We start from the raw sequence: 17,013 nt of genomic DNA, 5'->3' as shown, positions 1-17,013 counted from the left end.
AATACAGACCTCCAGGGTGACATCTAGTTAAAACATCACTAGCACTAAAAAGCTTTATGTCTTTGTTAGTGAGTAAAAAAAAGAAAGAAAGAATATGGAATTGTAACAAAGTGTGTCCTTTTTTCCCCAGACCAAAATCACCTGAATGTACATTTATATCGTAATTACGACTCCCAACCTTAGTGAACTTGGAAGCAGCAGTAGCACTCAGAAGAGGAGTAAAAATCCTATTTAGCTGCAGTGTGTAAGTGGCCAATAAGTTTTCTCTACTAATTCGGTTGCAGGCACTGAAGCAGCAGTGTACAGATGTAGGGTCGATGGCCAAGTCATTGCAGAAAAGGAGACAACAGCCTTTTAACCAAGGGCTGAGAGACGGCAATTGCTCCACATTGTATAGTGTTAGATTTGTAAGGTGCCACTCATTCAAAATCCTTTCATTTCTCACTCTAGTTAGAGTAGCTTCTTGAAAAGACTTGAGTTCACCTTTATCAATGTCATTGGATCCTCATTTAAGGAGTTTTTCAAAACTCAATATTTTTTTGACTGAAAATGCCAGAGCTATGGCAAAAGTTATCAGCCTCTTCAGCTAACCTCTTACTTCTATTAGTGTTCATCTGCAGTGGGAGTGATGACGGTTTGTTTTTTATAGCATTTTTAGAGATACAGGAGGCCATTTCTCCTCCTGTCACCACCCAGTCTCTATCCAAAGGGGAGATGGTTGAAGGTGGGGGAGACTGGAAGTCACAAATAGCAATCTTTAACGATAAAACAATCACACACGAAAAGTATATAACTGTGAATAACTCACAGCCAGTTAAAATTGCTGTGTCGGGCTGGATGAACAACATTTACAAAACAGAGGAATCTTTTGATAGAGTTACAGAGCCACAGTGTTACATTTTTAACTGAAATGAACTAACAAATGGTTTATATATACTTGACTCTAGATATTAAGATGGAATACTTGGAATTACAGCATTGAAAAAAAATTACATGTCAGCTTTAAGGTTGCATGAGTAATCTTGTTATACATACTTGTATGGTGCAATGCGATGCAACATTTACTTATCAAATGTTACCAGGCACATTTATGTTGCTTTGGCCCAATCCTGGACAGTAATTTAGACCAAATTAGCAGTCATGGACTTTGCAGACAGATGAAATTTATTTTTACACTGCCGCCCACAAAATGAGGACATATAAAAAGGTAAAAATGGGTCTCTGGTGAAAATATTTGCACAGGCATTTCAAGTGTTGGAGCAAATAGACAACAGGAGTATTTGAGGATGTCATTCTTAAATTTGATACAGAACTTAAGTAATGCGGCAAACCAAAAGAGCCAGTTCAGCTATTTCTCTCTCAAGCTCCTTGTTTATTGAGGATGAAAGACCCGTTGACATTTGGGAGACCATTTTTATCCAAAGTGACTTACTGTGCACTAACGGGAGCATTGTAGGGATTAATGGACTATTTTGGGTTCAATACAAGTTAAACTCAATCGACAGCATTTGTGGCATAATGTTGTTTACCACAAAACATAATTTTGGCTCGTCCGTCCTTTTCTTAAAAAAAAAGCAAAAATCGAAAGTACTGCACAGTGATGTACTTACAAAAGACGTGAAAGGGGCTAATTTTGGGATGGTTTATAGGCAGAAATGTGAAGCTTAAAATTTTTATAAAAGCATTTACATTACTTTTTCTGTTAAAACTTATGTATTATTTGAGCTGTAAAGTTGTTTAAATTGTCATTTTTACAGTCATTTTAGGGTTTGTTGACATTATATTGTCATGGCAGCGAAGTTGTAAAATTGGCTATTATGGTACATAGAAAAGGTTAGTAACTGAAGTTATCACACTAAAATCATCTTAACACGCATATTATTTATGTCTTGTGGCTATACTTTTGAAAAATTGAGTATTTTAACATTTATGGATTGGCCCCCATTCACTTCCATTGTAAGTTCCTCACTGGAACCCAGATTTTTGCTTTATATAAAGAAAAGAAGGGGCAAGTCAAAATGTTTGTGGTAATAAATATTATGCCACAAATGCAGTCGATTGAGCTTAAATTGTATTGAACCCAGAATATTCAAAACCCACAAGAGGAGGTAGATCCTTTTCTTATTTGGCTCCTAAACTATGGAATAATCTTCCTAGCATTGTTTGGGATTTAGATACACTCTCTCAGTTCAAGTCTAGACTAAAGACTCATCTCTGCAGCCAGACATACACCTAATTTATCCATCATCTTATGGTTATTGTATTGGTTAGATCCACTGGAACCAGAAACACCTCGTATTCTATAACTCTGCATTAAAGTAAATGGCATCTACGCTAATATATTCTATTTGTTTCCCTGTCTCAACCTTGGGATTCATATCCTGAGGTTACCAGAGTCTGCCAGATCCAGCTCCAGTCCTGCCTGATATCCAACTCCCACTGCTACGTGTCGCTGAGTGATGATGCCTAATATATACATGTGTGTGTAAATTATATATATATATATATATATATATATATATATATAAACTCAGCAAAAAAAGAAACATCCCTTTTTCAGGACACTGTATTTTAAATATAATTTTGTAAAAATCCAAATAACTTTACAGATCTTTATTGTAAAGGGTTTAAACAATGTTTTCCATGCTTGTTCAATGAACCATAAACAATTAATGAACATGCACCTGTGGAATTGTCGTTAAGACACTAACAGCTTACAGACGGTACGCAATTATGGTCACAGTTATAAAAACTTCGGACACTAAAGAGACCTTTCTACTGACTCTAAAAAACACCAAAAGAAAGATGCCCAGTCACTGCTCATCTGCGTAAACGTGCCTTAGGCATGCTGCATGGAGGCATAAGGACTGCAGATGTGGCCAGGGCAATAAATTGCAATGTCTGTACTGTGAGATGCCTAAGAAGTGCTCAAAGTGGCAGATCACATGTAACAACACCTGCACAAGATCGGTACATCCTAATATCACCAACAGGTACAGGATGGCAACAACAATTGCCCGAGTTACACCAGGAACGCACAATCCCTCCATCAGACTGTGCTCAGACTGCCCACAAAAGGCTGAGAGAGGCTGGACTGAAGGCTTGTAGGCCTGTTGTAAGGCAGGTCCTTACCAGACATCATCGGCAACAACGTCGCCTATGGGCACAAATCCACCTTCGCTGGACCAGACAGGACTGGCAAAAAGTGCTCTTCACTGACGAGTCGCGGTTTTGTCTCACCAGGGGTGATGGTTGGACTCGTGCATTTCGTCGAAGGAATGAGCGTTACACCGAGGCCTGTACTCTGGAGCGGGATTGATTAGGAGGTAGAGGGTCCGTCATGGTCTAGGGCGGTGTGTCACAGCAGCATCGGACTGAGCTTGTTGTCATTGCAGGCAATCTCAACGCTGTGCGTTACATGTGGAAGACCAGATGTACAACTAAACAAGAGGATAAGTACATTAGAGTCTCTAGTTTGAGAAATAGATGTCTCACATGTCCTCAGCTGACAGCTTCATTGAATTCTACCTGCACAATTGCAGTTTCATGTACAACAGTAAAGAGAAGACTCAGGGGTTCAGGCCTTATGGGAAGAATTGCAAAGAAAAAGCCACTTTTGAAACAGAAAAACAAAAAGAAAAGGTTTAGAGTGGGCAAAGAAACACAGACATTGGACAACAGAAAATTGGAAAAGAGTGTTATGCATCTTAACCCCATTGAGATTTTGTGGGATCAGCTAGACTGTAAGGTGCGTGAGAAGTGCCCAACAAAACAGCCACATATATGGCAAGTGCCACAGGAAGCGTGGGGTGAAATGTCACCTGAATATCTGGGCAAACTTACAGCTAGAATGCCAAGGATCTGCAAAGCTGTCATTTTTTGATGAGAAATCTTTGTAGTTAAAGAAGTTCTGAAAAAAATTTTCAAATTGTAATAGTAATTTTAATAGCGATTCATCTAAAGGAGACAGTAGTACAAAAAGTGCTGCATTACAAAGATATATATATATATATACACACACATGCATAATCTACAATCACGTTTTCATCAGACTGCACAATGATGACTCTTAAGACATTACATACATTACAGCATAATTTTCTGTAAAGCTGCTTTGAAACGATATGTGTTTTGAAGAGCGCTATACAAATAAAAATGACTAGACTTGACTATTCCTTTAAGCACTTTGCTCAAGGGCAGAATGGACCAGCTTCTCAATCACCCCCACCAAGAAATTAACTTGCAACCTTTACCTTAAGAAGACGCATCTTAAATTCAAGGCTTCCACCACCCTCTGGCATATACCTTCATATTGTTCCTACACCCCTGACAAAGTAAATTCATGATATATCATATACTAAAGCTTAAGTCTGTTTTTGAAGTTCACACTGATCCTTCTGTGAAAGTGTTATTCAGCAAAAAATAAATGTTTTCCTGATTCCAATTTCATTATTAGGGCCTAGAGAAGCTCTCATTGTGAAAGAAGTTGTAGAGAAATATAAGAACAGAAGACTTGAAAATAAAGAGTGCAGTATAAAGAAAACAACTTAAAAGAATTGTAATGTTTGTGAAATTTAAGGGGCAATATGAAACCCATTCTAACAGAAACTTCCAGCTGTCATAGCAACAATCAGAATCTCAAGTTACTTGGCCGATGAAAAAGAAAAGGGAGCAACAAAGAAGAGTGAGAGAGAAAATTGAGCACGACATGTCATGGTAAGAGAACACAAGCGCTAAAAATAGGAGGAGGAAGTCACACTTTTAGAAGCCACCCACTCATTTCGGAGCAGACAAGTTTCGCTCGTCATTGCGTGGGTGACAAGACTCATAGCACAGGGAAACCACAACACACATTCTTCTACACACTCCTCAGCAATGACTCTAACTTGCTGAGACATGACCGACAAGACCAGGAAGTGGTCACGGAGGCAGGAAGTGACATTGATGAAACAGAGGGCATAAAGTCAAAAAGAACAAAACTGGTGACACTTGCAATAGGTAAAAAAATAATTTTGTCTGGTATTATGATTTAAAATGGACCCGTATCCAGCAATATCTGATTTCTTTGGCTGTGAACACCTTAGTGCCTTCTGAGTTTTACGTATTGGCCATCGGTCAATTTGAAAGGTCCTTTCAAATGTCAGAGAATCAGCCTTCCTTTTATCCATCATAGTAAAGATATAACTCGAACATGTCTATGTTCTGAGAAGAAATTTGACTTGTACTGTCAATGTAAACACAACTAAATCATTGACAAAGCAAGAATGATCTGGAAGAATGAAAAACCGATTTAAACTGAAGTACCAAGCCTTGCAGAAGAGACTTTATAAAACTTCTCCAATCATGTGTGAAGAAAAACACGCACTGCCAAGGGATGTGCTTTTTATGCTGCTTGTATGTCCTATTTTAAGATTGAAAGCTTTGGACCCCATTGACTTACATTGTATGGACACAAACACCTCATACATTCTTAAAAATATACTTGTGTTCAGCAGAAAAAAGTAAGTAACTCAGGTTTGGAACAACATGAGGGAGAGTAAATGATGGCAGAATTGTAATTTTTGTGTAAACTATCCCTTTAAGTGTGGCCTAAGCATCCAAATCCTTTTTGGGTCCACTGTATGTGGTGGTGCAAGTTTAAAACAAGCTTCTTATTACAAAGTCACTCTCTCTCTAAGCATTAATGCAAGTATGCATGTTTTGTGTATGCCTGCAGAGCTGTTTGTCTAGCTCACATCATGCACAATCTGAGTTTATCCTCCATTAGGCTATCATTCCTAGAGGGCCATCTATGTGTGTATGTGTGTGTCTGTTTATCAAACACACAAAAACATTGCCTGCAAGACAGCAGATAGCATCTAATCAAGCTCACCTAATCAGCAGACATCTACAGTTTGCGCACCATCTGTTCTTCATCTCTCGTTAAGCGCCGCTCAGGACTCTAGTGGGGGACTCAGCTAAGACACTATAAATCACGCATGGCAATAATATTAGGGACAGTGCAGCCAGTCATACATTAAATTACTGTTGGCAGACATCAGTGCAGTGCAGTCCAACTGCAAGATGCCGAGTACACGATCACTTCAGTTCAGCCCAAAATGACTCCCTGCAAATAAACTGCACATTCACACTCATGAAACGACTGCCTGCGAGAGAAGGAAGGGAGAACCACAGACATAAACAAGTTAAATGGAGGGAAAACACTCATCTGTCCATCGGAAACACTTAATACGTTTTCAATAAGGCCACGGTGGTTGAGAGTCTGTAACTTGTTGGCAATTTCTATTATTTAAATGGTCTGAATGAAATTAGGCCTAATTTTCAGTTAGCTGTCTCTCAGAGATATACATTAAAGAGTTCGAGAAGGGTCTGTCTGCTTCCTGCAAGAGTAAAACAAGGCATCCCCACTAAAAATTACATCCCCTTCAAATAACCGACAAAATGCTGAAGTCTTCCAACAGTTGGACATCACATTCATGCACTGAGTTTGTTGTGTTTATTTGGAGTCCTGTAGAAACCCTACACCTATTCCTACCCCTAAATCTTACCCTATCAACAAAGATTAAAAAATGATTGTGGCAGCGGGGGCGTGGTCGAGCGTCCGTCCGGAGAAAGAGAAAGCGGTAAGGGCGCTGACACCTGAGCTAATTATGTCAAACACTAGTCTCTAATTCCAGTGAGCATGGGGAGAGCGGCATATAAGCGGCCACGCTACCAGCAGAGAGGGAGAGAGAGTCTGGCACAAGGAAGTCCACGGTGCTCGAGAAGCTGTTGTGTTTAACCTATTGTGTTTGTAAAGCTAATGTGTTTAAGTGACTACGTGCCTGTGAAGCTGATGGGCTTGTGAAGTTGTAAAGTATTGAAGTGGCCGATTAAAAAGTCTTACCTGAGCCTGGAACCCGCTTCCCTGTGTCCTCCTTCCCTTCTGCTGTGAAGTCATGTTACAATGATATTTTGCTAAATTATTAAATATACCAGAGCGTAAAAGTTCTATTGAATACAATCAAATCACTGTTTCACTAGGTGGTGACAGTGAGGAGAAACGTGATGAAAATGAGAAAGAGAAGAATATGCTAAGTTAAAAGTTTAACCGATTAGCTTGTGAGCTAACTGGAAAAAACTAAACAGAGAAAGGTTCAATTTCACCATTTATACCTTTGGTTTAATAATACGTTATGTGACATAATTTAAAATATGGGTTTTTAATGGCTAGAGTGCAGGGTGGCTGATACAATGCTGATATATCACAAATTTAATATAGTAAATAATAAATAAAATGTATAAAAAAATAAAAATAATAATAATAATCCTTTAGCACTATATTTACTAAATTTCACACAAAACTTTAACTTTATTAAAAAAAAAAAATAATAATAATAATAATAATAATATTGTATTTTAAATGGTGGTTAGCAGTTTCTTTTGATTTCTGTTTGGTCATCAAATTTTAGTAATTTATTTGCAAATGAAGAAAAAAAAAAAAATCGTTTTCCTCCCCTATTCTCCCTAATTTGGAATGGCCAATTCCTAATGTGCTCTAAGTCCTCGTGGTGGCGTAGTGACTCGCCTCAGTCTGGGTGGCAGAGGACGAATCTCAGTTACCTCAGCGTCTAATCATGTGGCTTGTTGAGCGAGTTACCGTTGAGATATAGCGCATGTGGAGGCTTCACGCTACTCTCTGTGGCATCCGCGCACAACCCACCATGCGCCCCACCGAGAGCGAGAACCACATTATAGCAACCATGAGGAGGTTACCTCATGTGACTCTACCCTCCCTAGCAACCGGGTCATTGTTAATATATTAGGAATATGAGGAATAAGAAATTTTTAATATATTAGGAAGAAGGACATAACAGTACACACAGTATTCCAGCACCCATGGATGGTATGCACATGGATGGCATTAGTAATCGTATTTTCACAAAAGGCCGTATCAAACCAATTGTACATTGTGCACAGTGAATATGACATTTACTTAAAGCGCTCATGAAGCGCTTTTACTTTTAAGTTGCACATACGCACTCCAGAATGGATCCAGAATGAGCACCAATTTCTTGACAGTTTAAACGGCCTGAATTGCCTGCTTGGATTGTCATGGACTGACCGTCATGATTTGTAAATCAGAGGAACTTCTGATCCTGAAGTTTTGATTCTGGCTGATAGAACACACGCTTCAAAGGAAGATATTATTAGATGAGTGCTCAACAGTAAGAAACGGCTGGATTTTCTTGAGGTTTGTGTTTAAACAAGACATCCACATATTTGCAATGGTACATGATATTAATTTTACTGATATTTGCCTTTTTATCTTTAGACAAGACAATTCAAAGTTACAGGGAACTGCTGAGGAGAGGAGTATGAAACATTACGAGCTTAGACACGTCAATCGCGGCTCTTATATGCGACCGTTTGAATGAGACTGTTGCACACTGGTCTATTATTGTAGTAACACGATAGCACGTAACAAAAAAAACTAACTGTGATTTACCGTTTACATGTCTCAGTTGCTTCACATGCAAGCAGCCCATTCTTGGCGCCCTCGCTGCTTTAAGAAACAAATCGGGCAAACAGGGAAATTTATCAACCGATGCCAAAATGGAAACATTTCTAATATCGGCCTTGCCGATATATCGGTCGACAACTAGTTAAAAAAAAACATGAATCATACAGTGGTTGCATTGGATTTGAAAATTTCTTTCAGCCAATAAAATGGCTTTGTGATCCAAAGGGGGCATTACTTGAAGTGGCCATGTCGTGTAGTGGGTGTTCCTTGTCGTCTTGCTGGACACAGACAGATACACTTGGATAGTTCACCCAAAATGAAAATTCTGTTATTATTTACTCACCCTGGATGTCGCTCCAAACTTTCCGTGGAACACTAAAAGAGACATTTTGAAGAATGTACTGCTAGTTTTTGTTTCGTGCAGTTACAAAGAATGACGACTGGAGATTAAAACTTGAAAAAAAAAAAGACACAAAAATACCATAAAAGTATTCCACATGACTACTTTTGTGTTATATACGTTTTCAGAAGCATTACTGTTGATAATTTTGTGTGAGGAACAGAATAAAATTTTCATCTTTATTCACTGGAAATCTTGACATTTGCCCTAGTGCTCCATGGCACGTACACAAGAGAAGTAATAATGTTTGATTATGAGCAAATCATTTTATTGAGTCAGATATTTTCAATGAACCAGATCAATCTGATTAGTCAACAAATCATTAAGACTGGTTTTGAGTTCAAATAACTGACACAATGATCCCATTGCAGCAGTTAAAAACTCTCTGTACCCATTCTTTGTAATTGCATAGAAATCCTTTGGAGTTTTGTGTTCTCCTTTTGTGCTCCATGAAACAAAGTCATACTGGTTTAGAATGACATGAGGGTGACTAAATGTTGAAAGAAATTTTAGTCTTGGGTAAACTATTCCTTTTAGCTGGGATGGGTGACTTTGCTTTCTGTGGTTTGTGTTTCTGGATGCAAGTAGTCCCAAGTACTCTCCCCTGACAGTAGGGGCCTATTTCTATCTTCTCTCGCTCAAGACTCCTGGCCCACTATAACAACCTGCTGAGGGAGAGAGAGAGAGCACGAGAGCAGCACACAGGGGTTTCACTGTGCCTTACCACCACTATAGCCCTCTGTAAGGAGCTTACGGCTGGCATATGAACACACACATGCAGACAAATATCATTTAAAGAGATATTTGTCAAGTAGTGTATGGCAGTGGTATGAAAAACACTTTTTTGGGTTTGTGGTATGCACACAGATTTACTAAATCAAAGCTCATTCATGGTACCACAAGAAGCTAATACTTCAATTTAAAGTGAAAACATGATGAGCATGACCATTTAAAATCTTTCTCCTTTAGGCAAATCAATCCATCATGGTGGCAAGAGTGAGTTATGTCAATGTTTCATAGTTCAGAGTAACTCTAGGTCATTACTCTAAAAGAAAGTCTGTGGGGACCAAACCAGAGTTAACAACTGTATACTGTCTGGAAACAAACTGCATACGGAGGAAGTATTTTAATGTACAGTTTCACAGGCATGCTCCTGACACGAAGGCTATTTCACAAGGAAGGTATCTTAAATATGCTGCCCTTTAAAATACCTTTGATCAAATTCTAAGGCAGCATTGCATATATCCTACGAAGATAAGTTAATACTACAATGCACTGTGAATACCAGCAAAATGAACCACTTTACAAACAGGCTAATTTGATCTTTTAGATGTTTGATATTTGTTTAAATTAATAAATGTTTATACATTTTTCTGTATGTTTGAATATTTGATTAAACTTGGTCTGTTACAGTTTGATATGCAGTTTTTTTATTTTGCACATTATCATCAATTAAAATGTTTTCGTTGGCTAAAATTAAATGCCATATTAGTCAAGATTAAAACAGTCTAAAATAAATAAATATGACTTGACGAAATATTGACTAAACTTGAAGGACATTTTCGTCACAAGACTAAAACTATGACTAAAAACAAAATGGTGTAACAAATGAACACTGCTGAGGACACGTCCACAATAATACACTGTTGTTTGAAAACACATAGATTTTGCTATGCTTATACAAAAAAACAGAGACTTTAAAAAATGCTCTCCAGAACCACATCATTTGCAAATAAAAAAATAATAATAAAAAATAAAGTTCTAATGAAAATAGATTAGTGAGAATGTGGACTTAGAAGGTAGTAGGCAGCAAGGCAGTTTAGTAGGTTGTGAAACAGAGTTTATATTTCTATCATATTTTCAGCTAAATGCTACATAGAACTTAAAAAGAAGAAAAAACAAAAACAAATGTGTGATAAGATATGGCAGTATGTGGTTTTAGGCTGGAGGTCTTTTTTGTTTTTGTTATTAATTTTTTTTTATTAATTCTTACAATAATAAAGAAAAGCAAAAACATACATACAATCAACATTTAAACCCCACAAACACCCCTCACAATCCCCAACCCCACTCTGACCCCCAACAAACATCCCTGTGGTCACATATGAGTATATACACAAATAAAAAAGCAAACACAAAAAACAAAAAAAACAAAAAAATGCAGACTGCTTCTACAAACATTGTGAAAGAATGGGCCGCTCTCAGGAGCTCAGTGAATTCCAGCGTGGTACTGTGATAGGATGCCACCAGTGCAACAAGTCCAGTCGTGAAATTTCCTTGCTACTAAATATTCCACAGTCAACTGTCAGTGGTATTATAACAAAGTGGAAGTGATTGGGAATGACAACAACTCAGCCACGAAGTGGTAGGCCACGTAAAATGACAGAGCGGGGTCAGCGGATGCTGAGGTGCATAGTGTGCAGAGGTCGCCAACTTTCTGCAGAGTCAATCGCTACAGACCTCCAAAGTTCATGTGGCCTTCAGATTAGCTCAAGAACAGTGCGTATATAGCTTCATGGAATGGGTTTCCATGGCCGAGCAGCTGCATCCAAGCCATACATCACCAAGTGCAATGCAAAGCGTCGGATGCAGTGGTGTAAAGCACGCCGCCACTGGACTCCAGAGCAGTGGAGACGCGTTCTCTGGAGTGACGAATCACGCTTCTCCATCTGGCAATCTGATGGACGAGTCTGGGTTTGGCGGTTGCCAGGAGAACGGTACTTGTCTGACTGCATTGTGCCAACTGTGAAGTTTGGTGGAGGGGGGATTATGGTGTGGGGTTGTTTTTCAGGAGCTGGGCTTGGCCCCTTAGTTCCAGTGAAAGGAACTCTGAATGCTTCAGCATACCAAGAGATTTTTGACAATTCCATGCTCCCAACTTTGTGGGAACAGTTTGGGGATGGCCCCTTCCTGTTCCAACATGACTGCACACCAGTGCACAAAGCAAGGTCCATAAAGACACGGATGAGCGAGTTTGGTGTGGAAGAACTTGACTGGCCTGCACAGAGTCCTGACCTCAACCAGATAGAGCACCTTTGGGATGAATTAGAGCGAAGACTGCGAGCCAGGCCTTCTCGTCCTACATCAGTGTCTGACCTCACAAATGCGCTTCTGGAAGAATGGTCAAAAATTCCCATAAACACACTCCTAAACCTTGTGGAAAGCCTTCCCAGAAGAGTTGAAGCTGTTATAGCTGCAAAGGGTGGGCCGACGTCATATTAAACCCTATGGATTAAGAATGGGATGTCACTTAAGTTCATATGCATCTAAAGGCAGATGAGCGAATACTTTTGGCAATATAGTGTGTGGGTATATATATATATATATATATAATTTTTTTTTGTTTTTTTTTTTGTGTTTGCTTTTTGCACAGGTGCGTCTCAATAAATTAGAATGTCGTAGAAATGTTCATTTATTTCAGTAATTCAACTCAAAATTGTGAAACTCGTGTATTAAATAAATTCAATGCACACAGACTGAAGTAGTTTAAGTCCTTGGTTCTTTTAATTGTGATGATTTTGGCTCACATTTAACAAAAACCCACCAATTCACTATCTCAACAAATTAGAATATGGTGACATGCCAATCAGCTAATCAACTCAAAACACCTGCAAAGGTTTCCTGAGCCTTCAAAATGGTCTGCATGATTCACTAGGTTACACAATCATGGGGAAGACTGCTGATCTGACAGTTGTCCAGAAGACAATCATTGACACCCTTCACAAGGAGGGTAAGCCACAAACATTCATTGCCAAAGAAGCTGGCTGTTCACAGAGTGCTGTATCCAAGCATGTTAACAGAAAGTTGAGTGGAAGGAAAAAGTGTGGAAGAAAAAGATGCACAACCAACCGAGAGAACCGCAGCCTTATGAGGATTGTCAAGCAAAATCGATTCAAGAATTTGGGTGAACTTCACAAGGAATGGACTGAGGCTGGGGTCAAGGCATCAAGAGCCACCACACACAGACGTGTCAAGGAATTTGGCTACAGTTGTCGTATTCCTCTTGTTAAGCCACTCCTGAACCACAGACAACGTCAGAGGCGTCTTACCTGGGCTAAGGAGAAGAAGAACTGGACTGTTGCCCAGTGGTCCAAAGTCCTCTTTTCAGATGAGAGCAAGTTTTGTATTTCATTTGGAAACCAAGGTCCTAGAGTCTGGAGGAAGGGTGGAGAAGCTCATAGCCCAAGTTGCTTGAAGTCCAGTGTTAAGTTTCCACAGTCTGGGATGATTTGGGGTGCAATGTCATCTGCTGGTGTTGGTCCATTGTGTTTTTTGGAAACCAAAGTCACTGCACCCGTTTACCAAGAAATTTTGGAGCACTTCATGCTTCCTTCTGCTGACCAGCTTTTTAAAGATGCCGATTTCATTTTCCAGCAGGATTTGGCACCTGCCCACACTGCCAAAAGCACCAAAAGTTGGTTAAATGACCATGGTGTTGGTGTGCTTGACTGGCCAGCAAACTCACCAGACCTGATATTGTCAAGAGGAAAATGAGAAACAAGAGACCAAAAAATGCAGATGAGCTGAAGGCCACTGTCAAAGAAACCTGGGCTTCCATACCACCTCAGCAGTGCCACAAACTGATCACCTCCATGTCACGCCGAATTGAGGCAGTAATTAAAGCAAAAGGAGCCCCTACCAAGTATTGAGTACATATACAGTAAATGAACATACTTTCCAGAAGGCCAACAATTCACTAAAAATGTTATTTTATTGGTCTTATGATGTATTCTAATTTGTTGAGATAGTGAATTGGTGGGTTTTTGTTAAATGTGAGCCAAAATCATCACAATTAAAAGAACCAAAGACTTAAACTACTTCAGTCTGTGTGCATTGAATTTATTTAATACACGAGTTTCACAATTTGAGTTGAATTACTGAAATAAATTAACTTTTCCACGACATTCTTATATATAAATAATCATACACATTTAAAACTATACCGCCCCACCCTGAGAGCCCACCAAAAATTCAAAATAATTGTCCCATTTCCCAACAAACAATTCCAAGTTACCCCGTCTTCCAAATGACACTTCCTCAAAAGCCACCACCCTCCCCATCTCCGTGCACCACTCCCGAAATGGGGGCGGTCCAGCTGACCTCCAACCCCTCAAAATAATTTGCCTGGCGATCATCACACTGGTCAGAACCCAATTCTCTATGTGTCTATTTCCCACATCGATGACCGCCCCATCCCCAAAAACACAGAGTCTGGGGCAAAACGAAACCCGAGTGCCCAACATATCACACACAATACCACCAAAAAACATGGGCCGTGTCTCCATCCTCCGATTGGCATCACCAGCAGGTGGGTGTGTCTTTAAGACCAAGCCTATACAATCTAGAGGGGGTCCAATAAAATCTATGTAAAATCCTGAATTGCATAAGGCACACCCTTACATCTCTAGATGCAGACTTGACGTTTTTTAGAATCCTAGCCCACACTCCCTCCTCCAATACCAAGTTGAAATCTTTCTCCCATAATCTCTTGATAGAATATAAAGCTCCGCCCCCAGACTCTGAATTAGCAGCGAGTATGCCTCATGACCTGTTCCAAAAGCAGTAATCACCATTCCCAGAGTTTCTGCCACTTTAGGGGGGTGTATGCTACTCCCAAATATAGTACAGAGCAGGTGGCGCAGTTGTAAATACCTATAAAACTGAGATCTAGGAATCCCAATATGTTGAACCAAATTTTCAAAAGATCTCAACACTCCACACTCATATAGGTCACCAAGCATATTAACCTCCCTCACAATCCAGTCTGACTAGCAGAAAGGGGACTTATTAATACATAATTTTGGGCTCTGCCATATGCTTGAGGCAAAATTTAAATAAATGTCTGAATTAAACACTCTGGACACTTTTGTCCATACAGAGTGCAAATGCGAGATAAAGGGGTGTAACTTAACTTCACCGATTAGTTTGATAGAAAGGCTTTGCAATGGCAAAATAGGGGCAAGAACTTCCTGTTCAATACAAAACCAGAGAGGGGCTCTCTCAGGTGGAAGCGACCAATGAGCCAAATGTCTGAGACCGAATGCATAATAACAAAACAAAATCTTGGGTAGGCCTAGCCCACATTTGTCAATCGGCCTATGTAACTTACTGAAATGTAATCTGGGATGCTTACCATTCCAAATGAAGGACTTCGCTATGCTATCAAATTGCTTGAAATAAGAGTGGGGGACATCTATTGGGAGAGACTGTAGCAGGTAGTAAAATTCTGGAATACAATTAATTTTAATAACATTAACCTTCCCAATCATAGAACAGAATAGAACAGAATATACTTTATTGTCCAATTCTGGGAAATTTGTCTTGGACTCCAGTGACACAAGCAGCCTCAACATTGGACAGTGACTACAGTACCACACAATACGCTACAACACTCATAAGACACATAAGACATAGATAAATGTAATGAAGCCCACCTGCCCACATCGCTCGAAAACCTTTTTATTAAGGGGTCAAAATTAACTAACTAAATCAGACAAATTTGCTGGGAATAAAATGTCCAAATACTTAATGCTCTGTTTGGGCCACTGGAAGGCGCACGGCTGAAAAGCAGTTACTAGGCAGTATGCTGTCAAAGAGACAAAGGTTTGGATTTAGACCAATTGACTCTGTATCCTGAGAACTTAGAAAAGGAAATAATAATACTGTGCAGGCAAGGCATAGATCTAGAAGGGTTGGAGACAAATAATAAAATGTAATCTGCGTAAAGCAAAAGCTTATGCGCCACACCTCCCGCCATCACCCCTGGAAAATCTTCTAAAGATACCACAAAATTTTTAATATCTTCATCAGTAGACGAAGACGTGGAACTATAGAAATCAAGATAGAATCCTTTAAAAGCATTATTAATATCAATGGCCGAGGTAAACATTTCACGACCAGCAGATTTCACTGAGGGAATGGTAGAAAAAGACTCTCTCTGCTTTATATATCTAGCCAAAAGCTTCCCTGCTTTGTCCCCTGACTCAAAGTATGACTGTCTTGCCCTGAGTAGCCAAAACCTTCTGCGACAAAATAGTATTATATCTGTATTTCAATCGGGTCAATTCCCTGAGGCCATCAGATGACATTAGGCGCTTCAGCTCTGCTTTGGCACTTTTAATATTTCCTTCCAACTCCACGAGATCTCGTGCTTTGGATTTTTTTGATGAATGAGGCATACTGTATGATCCGACCCCTGAGAACCGTCTTAAGTGCCTCCCAATCCACGCCCACAGACAATACTGAGGACCAGTTGGTCTCCATATAAACACTGATTTCAGCCTTTAACATTTGTTGGAAATCAGGATTTTGCAAAAGTGATACATTAAAGTGCCAACTATATGATTTCTTTTTCTTCATATGTGGCAACACCTCTAAACACACCAGGGTGTGATCTGAGTCTAAGATGTTTCCAATTGAGCAATCAACAACAGATGAAATGAGGGACTTCTTATTCTATTCTAGAATAAATCTTATGGACTGATAAAAAGAATGTATAATCCCTACCAGATGGGTTCAAAAGTCTCCAAATATCTGCAAGACCAAGATTTTTACACATCCTGTGAAGCGTCAATGTTGCTCTGGGTGCTTGCACACTTTTGCCTCACTATGATCAAGGACTGAGTCCAAAGTCTCCTCCCAATATTATATCATGAGGGGTGCCGGCGGCTTGCAACATCCATTCAAGATCTATAAAAAAAATCAGTGTTAGGTGTGTAAATAGCCAAAATCGACCTTTGCCCCTGAATTTCTTCTAAAACAGTAATGACTCAATTTATCTTTACTCTGTTTGAGACATTTGAATTGTATATGTTTACTCATCAGTGTGATGACTCCCCTGCTCTTATTTGAGCCAGCATTTAAGAAAACATGCCCATCCCATATCTTCCCAAATTTTTCAGCTTCCTGTGGGGAAAGGTGCGTTTCTTGAAGAAACACTATATCACATTTCTTTCGCTTAAGAAAAGAAATAACCTTCCTTCTTTTTATGGGGTGTCCCAACCCATTCACATTCCATGTGGAGAGAGACAATCCACTCAAATTAACATTTTACATTTTGACATATTAGGAAAAAATAGATTGCGTGTAAAAAACTAAATTATAAAGACCA

At 39.4% G+C, this 17,013-nt stretch overlaps 1 protein-coding gene across 5 annotated transcripts in view; it reads right to left on the bottom strand.

The window, feature by feature from the left end:
* LOC127453601 (transcription factor HIVEP3-like) overlaps positions 1 to 17,013 on the bottom strand; it is a 120,916-nt gene that overhangs the window by 35,397 nt on the left and 68,506 nt on the right. Inside the window, exon 2 of one of the 5 annotated variants that reach the window (XM_051720080.1) lies at positions 16,410 to 16,592. The exons of the other annotated variants lie outside the window; for them this stretch is intronic. The gene's annotated coding sequence lies outside the window, so the exon portion shown is untranslated. The remainder of the gene's footprint in view (positions 1 to 16,409; positions 16,593 to 17,013) is intronic. 5 annotated transcript variants of the gene reach the window in all.

This window comes from Myxocyprinus asiaticus, chromosome 16 (genome assembly GCF_019703515.2).
Source record: "Myxocyprinus asiaticus isolate MX2 ecotype Aquarium Trade chromosome 16, UBuf_Myxa_2, whole genome shotgun sequence".
In the NCBI taxonomy this organism is placed as follows: Eukaryota; Metazoa; Chordata; class Actinopteri; order Cypriniformes; family Catostomidae; genus Myxocyprinus; species Myxocyprinus asiaticus.
This window is presented reverse-complemented; position numbering and strand designations above follow the sequence as displayed.